Source organism: Pseudophryne corroboree, chromosome 5 (genome assembly GCF_028390025.1).
Source record: "Pseudophryne corroboree isolate aPseCor3 chromosome 5, aPseCor3.hap2, whole genome shotgun sequence".
NCBI lineage: Eukaryota > Metazoa > Chordata > Amphibia > Anura > Myobatrachidae > Pseudophryne > Pseudophryne corroboree.
In genome coordinates this window covers 250,696,022-250,708,215 of record NC_086448.1, presented here as the reverse complement: position 1 = coordinate 250,708,215, position 12,194 = coordinate 250,696,022, and positions in this window count along the sequence as shown.

Sequence of the window (12,194 nt, the reverse complement as noted above, 5' to 3'; positions counted from 1 at the left end):
CCAGAACCGACCTCCCTGGATCAAATTGATATCCCACAACATTTGTCCCACATCGATGACATTCAATTTTTGGCAAAGGACACCGCTTTCCATAATGAACGAATCCTTTTATTTACTACTGAAGTCAACTTAAGAAAACTTCATGAAGCAGCTTGTTGGGTTATGGATGGCACTTTTAAAACTTGCCCCACCTTATTCCGTCAGATATATTCCATTCATGCTATGATTGGAACAGATGAATCAACACAAAGATTTGTTCCACTTGTGTATGGATTGCTGAGTAGCAAGAGCCAAGATTGCTATACTAGATTTCTGGAAGATCTACAGGATTATGCTTTACAATTTGACATTCAGTTTGCTCCCCAGTTTATTTTAACTGATTTTGAAAATGCAGCAATACAAGCTGCAAAGGATGTATTTCCTACAAAAAATGGTGAGCTGCTCAATCAGATAGTGATGTCACTCAGGTGCTAAAAGGGAGGGGTAATTCTGTGTAGGAAAAAACAATGGTTCCCTAATGCACACCGAGTGAAAAATATTACTACATAATAGTCAGATAATACGGAGATCTTGGTTGCATATATCTGCAGATATAGGGTTAAGCCCCCAGGCCGATCGACAAGGCCTCTCCGTCACTGGGGGTCCCTAATACTAGGTATGGGTCCGGGGTGCAGGACCCCATCATGTCGGCACAGGTCGGCTACCCCAGGTCAGCACACAGGTGAAAATTAATAAGGGTTAATAAGAAGCACAGAAGAGCTATGTAAGTGGTGTGATTAAAATAATACAAAAATATATACAAAATGATAGGGAAAATCATAAGTGTTAATAAAGTGTTAGGGTGTGCCGACCTGAAGCAGCCCAGCCATACCGACACAGGGGCCACCACACCCCACACCCACCCCATAAATAATTACAAATATGTCTGGGTTGGATTCCCAGTGTAAGGCCACATGGTAATGGCTCCTACAGCATCTGAGAGCCAGCTTACCTGGAGATACCCCTAGCTTCTCCTATGGCAGTCCAGAGTCAGCAATCCCTCCTAATGCTGACCCATCCATGCCTCTCAATACAATACAAAAAATGGTGAGCTGCTCAATCAGATAGTGATGTCACTCAGGTGCTAAAAGGGAGGGGTAATTCTGTGTAGGAAAAAACAATGGTTCCCTAATGCACACCGAGTGAAAAATATTACTACATAATAGTCAGATAATACGGAGATCTTGGTTGCGTATATCTGCAGATATAGGGTTAAGCCCCCAGAAGGATCGACAAGGCCTCTCCGTCACTGGGGGTCCCTAATACTAGGTATGGGTCCGGGGTGCAGGACCCCATCATGTCGGCACAGGTCGGCTACCCCAGGTCAGCACACAGGTGAAAATTAATAAGGGTTAATAAGAAGCACAGAAGTGCTATGTAAGTGGTGTGATTAAAATAATACAAAAATATATACAAAGTGATAGGTAAAATCATAAGTGTTAATAAAGTGTTAGGGTGTGCCGACCTGAAGCAGCCCAGCCATACCGACACAGGGGCCACCACACCCCACACCTACCCCATAAATAATTACAAATATGTCTGGGTTGGATTCCCAGTGTAAGGCCACATGGTAATGGCTCCTACAGCATCTGAGAGCCAGCTTACCTGGAGATACCCCTAGCTTCTCCTATGGCAGTCTAGAGTCAGCAATCCCTCCTAATGCTGACCCATCCATGCCTCTCAATACAATACAAAAAATGGTGAGCTGCTCAATCAGATAGTGATGTCACTCAGGTGCTAAAAGGGAGGGGTAATTCTGTGTAGGAAAAAACAATGGTTCCCTAATGCACACCGAGTGAAAAATATTACTACATAATAGTCAGATAATACGGAGATCTTGGTTGCGTATATCTGCAGATATAGGGTTAAGCCCCCAGGCCGATCGACAAGGCTATCGATCTGACTATTATGTAGTATTATGTAGTAATATTTTTCACTCGGTGTGCATTAGGGAACCATTGTTTTTTCCTACAAAGGATGTATTTCCTGACAGCATACATAAGTGTTGTCTGTTTCATCTAGGACAAAACATTTGGAGAAAAATCCAATCTTTTGGACTTGCAACACAATATGGACGTGACCATTCATTTTGTTTGAAACTAAGGCATCTTCAAGAACTTGCTTTTCTTCCACTAGACGAAATTCCTGCTGCCTTTGAAGAAGTAAAAAAAAATAATGCCACCCAATGTGTCCCCTTTAATGAACTATTTTGAGTAAACCTACGTTTTGGGATGTATTAGAACCAGTGGCAGAAGTCAAACAAGATCTCCCCCGCTTTTTCCACCTAGCATTTGGTCTGTCTATGATAACATGCTTGGTGGTATTCCAAGAACACAAAACAAGTTGGAGGGCTGGCACAGAAGGCGGAACATAGTCCTTGGAGAAAAAAAACTTGGGCTCTACAAAGTTATAATGGCTTTTCACAAGGAGCAAAAAGTAGCAAAGAGCCTTATTGAAAAAGTGACTTTTAATGTTCTCAAAACACCACAAAAGCGTGAACACAAAAATCGCGAGGAAGCTCTCCAGAAATGCATATCTCAGCTTGGGAATGTGGATTTGGTGGAATTTCTCCGTTCCATTGCCTTCTATCTTAAATATGACTAAGACCCTAGTCACTATCACTTTTACAAATTTATTTTCAAGTTTCAAGTTCAAAACACTGGTAATGTTTGATTTAGTTTTAAAAATCAAAAGTTAAATTAGGTTAAAAAAAAATTTGAAAATCCTATGGATCATACAATGACAGGTTCTAATAATCTCTGGTAAGTAAAAAAGCAACTAAGTGATATGTAATATTTAACTTTATAAAATATTATACATTTTAATTTTTTTAATCTCTATAAATAATGTAACTAATTTAGGTTATTAATGTTATTTTTTTGTTTTGAATTTTGGGTGGAAGAATACACCAAGGAATGTTCAACAAACAGGATCAAACCCGGAAGACTATAAACAATCTTCAATCAATCCTCCTTATTTGGTGATATAATTCTTATTATTTCTCAACTGTTTTTTTTTTTTTTTTTAATAGATGATATATCTAATATAAATGTTAATTTTTTACTTTAATCATAACGTTGTTTGATAAAAATAAAATTAATAGTTATAAATCTGTTTAAAAGTTCCACATCATATAATATAACCACATCATCTTCTCTGCAGAATAAGTAAATGACGCAATTTCTAGGGAATACATGCGCGTGTATGTATTTACAATCTCCATGGGACATAATGATAGCGTCTTTTGACAAGATAGTCCTGTCTATCAAAGAGCCTAATACATGCTAATCTGATCCCATAACCTATTTAATTAACATTTATTGTAAAATTTAATATTTTCTTTGTTCCATGAATCACTAATACATTGTAATAATACCAAAAATTTACCCTCAGACAGACACTCACACACACACATATATATATATATATATATATATATATATACCACATTTAAAAAAAAAATTAAATAATTTATTTTTGTAAACTTTATGAAGTAAAATTAATTGTTAAAACATAGATCACATATATCATATAAAATAACATATCTTCAATCACATTTTTTAAATCCTTTACTTCTAAGAAACAATTGAAAAATAAATTATTAATATTTTCACAATCTTTATTAATGTTAACTGTAAAATTGTTAATTCAATGAAAATATTAAATAGTTTTTTTCTTTCTTTGTCTTTGTTGAGTATTCCACTATGTATTTTTCTAAGGAGGAGGCTTCCAGATGTTCCTAATAAAAAGTCAAGGAAGGTAAAAGGTCAAACGTTATTGAAACACTGACACCCACGTTCTGCCTAATTCTCTGTACCTGTATGCCTCCATGTCTGCGTCCACACAGGCACTGACCCTAAAGCTACAATGTTAAGTGCAAAAGATCTCACCCTCCCACACATAGAATCACACACTATTATGCCCCACCAGCTTACCTGATATTCCTATTCTTTAAAGCTATATGCCAGGCTCCTGCTAATTTAATTTTGGTCATCTGCATGTTTGTCTTGCTGTCCTTGATGTGATAATTGCTGCTCTTCCACTACATTAATATCGTGCTGTGTTACTTGTTCTTCCCCACCTTCATTTAATTGATGCTCCTCTGTTGTTATTCCCTGATTCGGTAGTGCATATCTACCAAAAGCCAAATTTGTTGCTTGAAGGTGATATTGCATTGCCATGTTCTCATCTGTAGTGTTTGTTGTTTGAGCTTCTGTAGTTTGTCTTCTTTATTGATGTGGTGTTTCCATGTAGGATTCGCCCAGGTGGTTGTGTGCTTGTTCCAGATGTAGGTGGTCTTGAGGTGTAAATTTCTCTTCCTTGATTGATCATGAGCTGAAAGAGGTTGGCTATCATCCTGGAGTTGGTAACGGAATCATACTGCCATACCACCATGTGTTGTATACTCTGTTGAATTTGCTGCGATTGACAATTAAATATTTGCTGATTTTCATTCATATGGCCCAATAATGAGGTAATCGAATCAAGTGCATTTCCTTGTGCCTGCTGTGTTGCTGTTATTTAATCTAAGCGTTGCTGCATTTTTGCCAATGTCTGTTGCATGTTATCCAAATGGTTTTCAATTCTCTGTATATATTCTTTCCTTTTTTGTTCCATGCACCCCAGTCTTTCAATGATCATATCATGGTTTCCATCTGCATGTAATATAAGAAAAAATATTTAGATTTTTTTATTGAATATGTTAAAATGTAACTGTTGGAAGTTTTTTAAAATAATACCTGTCCCATGCGATGTCGCAGTGTTCTCTTGCTCTATTGTTGCGGTTGCCTGCAATGTTGGCAAAGTCTCATGCATTCTTCCCTGTAGAACTGTTGACCTGATGTCCTGTACTATATCCTCCTGTTCTGTTATCACTGTTACATGACTTGAGTCCTCCTGCACGTTTTGCCTAGTCTCATGGACAGTGTCCTCATGTGGTGTTGTCCCTGGCAAATGCAGTGATTCATCCTCCGCTGTTGTCAGTGTTTCATGCACTGTGTCTTTATGCACTCTTGTGACAGTCTCTTGAAGACTTTCATGATGTTCTTTTTTCTTTCTTTTATGCAATGTGTCCTCCTCAAAATTTGTTGTGGACTCATTCTCAATTGCCTCTTGCGTTGTTGTGCCGTGCTCATGCACATTTTCTTCTCGAGTCGTTGTGCCGGTGCCCTGCACAGTTGTCTTCTGCATTGTGGTTCTTGCCTCCTTTTCAATGTTTTCCTCCAAAGTGTCCTGTTCTCTAAAGGACAATCTTCTACGTTGCTTGCTCATGGTATCTGTAATAAACATTTTAATTAAATTATTGTTACTAAAAAGCATTGTTACTTAAAACCATTAAGATCTTCAGGATTTTAGGTATCTAAGAGTCTAAAAAAACATTATGTATTCAATCTGAGTGGATTGCGGCAGCAAATATGTTAGCAGTTGTGCAAAACCATGTGCATTGCAGTAGTAGTAGATAAAAAATACCAGAGACTTGTATTTGTGTGTCATAATTAAGCTCTGTACATAGAAAATACTGACTTCATTACTGTCAAATTGCAATGTATGTAGCATATTAAACATACCCCACCCAAATCTAATTCTTTCTACACATGTTATATCCACCCCTCCCTGCTGCGCATATGGGTGGTCATTCCAAGTTGTTCGCTCAGTAATTTTCTTCGCATCGCAGCGATTTTCCGCTAATTGCGCATGCGCAATGTTCGCACTGCGACTGCGCCAAGTAAATTTGCTGTGCAGTTAGGAATTTTATTCACGGCATTACGAGGTTTTTTCTTCGTTCTGGTGATCGTAATGTGATTGACAGGAAGTGGGTGTTTCTGGGCGGAAACTGGCCGTTTTATGGGTGTGTGTGAAAAAACGCTGCAGTTTCTGGGAAAAACGCGGGAGTATCTGAAGAAACGGGGGAGTGTCTGGGCGAACGCTGGGAGTGTTTGTGACGTCAAACCAGGAACGAAACTGACTGAACTGATCGCAGTTGCCGAGTAAGTGTGGAGCTACTCAGAAACTGCTAAGAAGTGTCTATTCGCAATTCTGCTAATCTTTCGTTCGCAATTTTACTATGCTAAGATTCACTCCCAGTAGGCGGCGGCTTAGCGTGTGCAAAGCTGCTAAAAGCAGCTTGCGAGCGAACAACTCGGAATGAGGGCCCTGGTTTGTTACAAATGCTATCAATTTTGCTGCATCAATAATGTGTGAAATGCTGAAATATGTATAAATTTATACAACAAATATTAACTTTTTATGTCACCTGTTTACACGTAAGGATTTATATTTATTCTGCATAATAGTGTTTTATTATGGCCTAATTTTTAAAATATACAATTGATAATATTTTTCTATTAAAATATAATTTAAAATATAAAATAATATTAGATTAATAATTTATTACCTTCGGTATCTGACAAAGCTGGTGAATGTTTCTTCTTTGATGATTCTGACTTTGTTGGAGTACCCTTCTTATTTTTTGAGACTGTTTTGCTGCTCTTCTGTTGTTTTGCTGCACATGTAAAATATTAATTGTCCAAAGGAGTTAATAATTACATATATATATATATATATATATATATATATATATATTAGTGATGTGCACCGGACATTTTTCGGGTTTTGTGTTTTGGTTTTGGATTCGGTTCCGCGGCCGTGTTTTGGATTCAGACGCGTTTTGGCAAAACCTCCCTGAAAAATTTTTGTCGGATTCGGGTGTGTTTTGGATTCGGTTTTTTTTTACAAAAAACCCTCAAAAACAGCTTAAATCATAGAATTTGGGGGTCATTTTGATCCCATAGTATTATTAACCTCAATAACCATAATTTACACTCATTTTCAGTCTATTCTGAACACCTCACAATATTATTTTTAGTCCTAAAATTTGCACCGAGGTCGCTGGATGGCTAAGCTAAGCGACACAAGTGGCCGACACAAACACCTGGCCCATCTAGGAGTGGCACTGCAGTATCAGGCAGGATGGTACTTCAAAAAAATTGTCCCCAAACAGCACATGATGCAAAGAAAAAAAGAGGCGCACCAAGGTCGCTGTGTGACTAAGCTAAGCGACACAAGTGGCCGACACAAACACCTGGCCCATCTAGGAGTGGCAATGCAGTGTCAGACAGGATGGCACTTCAAAGAAATAGTCCCCAAACAGCACATGATGCAAAGAAAAAAAGAGGTGCAATGAGGTAGCTGTGTGACTAAGCTAAGCGACCCAAGTGGCCGACACAAACACCTGGCCCATCTAGGAGTGGCACTGCAGTGTCAGGCAGGATGGCACTTCAAAAAAATAGTCCCCAAACAGCACATGATGCAAAGAAAAAAAGAGGCGCAATGAGGTAGCTGTGTGACTAAGCTAAGCGACCCAAGTGGCCGACACAAACACCTGGCCCATCTAGGAGTGGCACTGCAGTGTCAGGCAGGATGGCACTTCAAAAAAATAGTCCCCAAACAGCACATGAAGCAAAGAAAAAAAGAGGCGCAATGAGGTAGCTGTGTGACTAAGCTAAGCGACCCAAGTGGCTGACACAAACATCTGGCCCATCTAGGAGTGACACTGCAGTGTCAGACAGGATGGCACTACAAAAAAATAGTCCCCAAACAGCACATGATGCAAAGAAAAATGAAAGAAAAAAGAGGTGCAAGATGGAATTGTCCTTGGGCCCTCCCACCCACCCTTATGTTGTATAAACAGGACATGCACACTTTAACGAACCCATCATTTCAGCGACAGGGTCTGCCACACGACTGTGACTGAAATGACTGGTTGGTTTGGGCCCCCACCAAAAAAAGAAGTAATCAATCTCTCCTTGCACAAACTGGCTCTACAGAGGCAAGATGTCCACCTCATCATCATCCTCCGATTCCTCACCCCTTTCACTGTGTACATCCCACTCCTCACAGATTATTAATTCGTCCCCACTGGAATCCACCATCTCAGGTCCCTGTGTACTTTCTGGAGGCAATTGCTGCTGGTGAATGTCTCCACGGAGGAATTGATTATAATTAATTTTGATGAACATCATCTTCTCCACATTTTCTGGAAGTAACCTCGTACGCCGATTGCTGACAAGGTGAGCGGCTGCACTAAACACTCTTTCGGAGTACACACTGGAGGGAGGGCAACTAAGGTAGAATAAAGCCAGTTTGTGCAAGGGCCTCCAAATTGCCTCTTTTTCCTGCCAGTATATGTACGGACTGTCTGACTACTTGGATGCGGTCTCTCATATAATCCTCCACCATTCTTTCAATGGTGAGAGAATTATATGCAGTGACAGTAGACGACATGTCAGTAATCGTTGGCAGGTCCTTGAGTCCGGACCAGATGTCAGCACTCGATTCAGACTGCCCTGCATCACTGCCAGCGGGTGGGCTCGGAATTCTTAGCCATTTCCTTGCACCCCCAGTTGCGGGAGAATGTGAAGGAGGAGATGTTGACGGGTCACGTTCCGCTTGACTTGACAATTTTCTCACCAGCAGGTCTTTGAACCTCTGCAGACTTGTGTCTGCCGGAAAGAGAGATACAACGTAGGTTTTAAATCTAGGATCGAGCACGGTGGCCAAAATGTAGTGCTCTGATTTCAACAGATTGACCACCCGTGAATCCTGGTTAAGTGAATTAAGGGCTCCATCCACAAGTCCCACATGCCTGGCGGAATCGCTCTGTTTTAGCTCCTCCTTCAATGTCTCCAGCTTCTTCTGCAAAAGCCTGATGAGGGGAATGACCTGACTCAGGCTGGCAGTGTCTGAACTGACTTCACGTGTGGCAAGTTCAAAGGGTTGCAGAACCTTGCACAACGTTGAAATCATTCTCCACTGCGCTTGAGTCAGGTGCATTCCCCCTCCTTTGCCTATATTGTGGGCAGATGTATAGGCTTGAATGGCCTTTTGCTGCTCCTCCATCCTCTGAAGCATATAGAGGGTTGAATTCCACCTCGTTACCACCTCTTGCTTCAGATGATGGCAGGGCAGGTTCAGGAATGTTTGGTGGTGCTCCAGTCTTCGGCACGCAGTGGCTGAATGCCGAAAGTGTCCCGCAATTCTTCGGGCCACCGACAGCATCTTTTGCACGCCCCTGTCGTTTTTTAAATAATTCTGCACCACCAAATTCAATGTATGTGCAAAACATGGGACGTGCTGGAATTTGCCCAGATGTAATGCACGCACAATATTGGTGGTGTTGTCCGATGTCACAAATCCCCAGGAGAGTCCAATTGGGGTAAGTCATTCTGCGATGATGTTCCTCAGTTTCCATAAGAGGTTGTCAGCTGTGTGCCTCTTCTGGAAAGCGGTGATACAAAGCGTAGCCTGCCTAGGAACGAGTTGGCGTTTGCGAGATGCTGCTACTGGTGCCGCCGCTGCTGTTCTTGCTGCGGGAGGCAATACATCTACCCAGTGGGCTGTCACAGTCATATAGTCCTGAGTCTGCCCTGCTCCACTTGTCCACATGTCCGTGGTTAAGTGGACATTGGGTACAACTGCATTTTTTAGGACACTGGTGACTCTTTTTCTGAGGTCTGTGTACATTTTCGGTATCGCCTGCCTAGAGAAATGGAACCTAGATGGTATTTGGTACCGGGGACACAGTACCTCAATCAAGTCTCTAGTTGCCTCTGAATTAATGGTGGATACCGGAACCACATTTCTCACCGCCCAGGCTGCCAAGGCCTGAGTTATCCGCTTTGCAGCAGGATGACTGCTGAGATATTTCATCTTCCTCGCAAAGGACTGTTGGACAGTCAATTGCTTACTGGAAGTAGTACAAGTGGTCATCCGACTTCCCCTTTGGGATGACGATCGACTTCCAGCAGCAACAACAGCAGCGCCAGCAGCAGTAGGCGTTACACTCAAGGATGCATCGGAGGAATCCCAGGCAGGAGAGGACTCGTCAGACTTGCCAGTGACATGGCCTGCAGGACTATTGGCTTTCCTGTGTAAGGAGGAAATTGACACTGAGGGAGTTGGTGGTGTGGTTTGCAGGAGCTTGGTTACAAGAGGAAGGGATTTAGTTGTCAGTGGACTCCTTCCGCTGTCACCCAAAGTTTTTGAACTTGTCATTGACTTCTGATGAATGCGGTCCAGGTGACGTATAAGGGAGGATGTTCCTAGGTGGTTAACGTCCTTACCCCTACTTATTACAGCTTGACAAAGGCAACACACGGCTTGACACCTGTTGGCCGCATTTGTGTTGAAATAATTCCACCCCGAAGAGCTGATTTTTTTTGTATTTTGACCAGGCATGTCAATGGCCATATTCCTCCCACGGACAACAGGTGTCTCCCCGGGTGCCTGACTTAAACAAACCACCTCACCATCAGAATCCTCCTTGTCAATTTCCTCCCCAGCGCCAGCAACACTCATATCCTCATCCTGGTGTACTTCAACAGTGACATCTTCAATTTGACTATCAGGAACTGGACTGCGGGTGCTCCTTCCAGCACTTGCAGGGGGCGTGCAAATGGTGGAAGGCGCAAGCTCTTCCCGTCCAGTGTTGGGAAGGTCAGGCATCGCAACCGACACAATTGGACTCTCCTTGGGGATTTGTGATTTAGAAGAATGCACAGTTCTTTGCTGTGCTTTTGCCAGCTTAAGTCTTTTCATTTTTCTAGCGAGAGGATGAGTACTTCCATCCTCATGTGAATCTGAACCACTAGCCATGAACATAGGCCAGGGCCTCAGCCGTTCCTTGCCACTCCGTGTCGTAAATGGCATATTGGCAAGTTTACGCTTCTCATCAGACGCTTTCAATTTTGATTTTTGGGTCATTTTACTGAACTTTTGTTTTTTGGATTTTACATGCTCTCTACTATGACATTGGGCATCGGCCTTGGCAGACGACGTTGATGGCAGTTCATCGTCTCGGCCATGACTAGTGGCAGCAGCTTCAGCACGAGGTGGAAGTGGATCTTGATCTTTCCCTATTTTACCCTCCACATTTTTGTTCTCCATTTTTTAATGTGTGGAATTATATGCCAGTATCAATAGCAATGACCTACTACTATATATACTGCGCACAACTGAAATGCACCACAGGTATGGATGGATAGTATACTTGACGACACAGAGGTAGGTAGAGCAGTGGCCTTCCGTACCGTACTGCTATATATACTGGTGGTCACTGTCAGCAAACTGCAAAACTAAAATGCACCACAGGTAAAGAATCTAGATGGATAGTATACTTGACGACACAGAGGTAGGTAGAGCAGTGGCCTTCCGTACCGTACTGCTATATATACTGGTGGTCACTGTCAGCAAACTGCAAAACTAAAATGCACCACAGGTATAGAATCTAGATGGATAGTATACTTGACGACACAGAGGTAGGTAGAGCAGTGGCCTTCCATACCGTACTGCTATATATACTGGTGGTCACTGTCAGCAAACTGCAAAACTAAAATGCACCACAGGTATAGAATCTAGATGGATAGTATACTTGACGACACAGAGGTAGGTAGAGCAGTGGCCTTCCGTACCGTACTGCTATATATACTGGTGGTCACTGTCAGCAAAACTCTGCACTGTACTCCTCCTATATAATACTGCTGGTCCCCAGTCCCCACAATAAAGCAGTGTGAGCACAGATATATGCAGCACACTGAGCACAGATATGGAGCGTTTTTCAGGCAGAGAACGGATAAAACTGGTGGTCACTGATCAGCAAAACTCTGCACTGTACTCCTCCTATATAATACAGCTGCTCCCCAGTCCCCACAATTAAGCAATAAGCACAAATATTTGCAGCAACATTAATAAACGGAGAGTACGCCAGCCACGTCCTCTGCCTAACATTTCCAATGCACGAGTGAAAATGGCGGCGACGCGCGGCTCCTTGTATAGAATACGAATCTCGCGAGAATCCGACCGCGGGATGATGACGTTCGGGCGCGCTCGGGTTAACCGAGCTATACGGGAGTATGCCTCGGACCCGTGCAAAATGGGTGAAGTTCGGGGGGGGTTCGGTTTCCGAGAAACCGAACCCGCTCATCACTAATATATATATATATATATATATATATGTAATTCTAAAATATTATTTAAAAAAAATATTTTATTTTACCTGTACTGCTAGGTCCAGCACTTTCTTCATGGTGTACCAGCCGGAAATAATCCCTAAACTTTTTCTCCCATGTTTTCTGTAACTTCTGTCCTGCTTATATCTT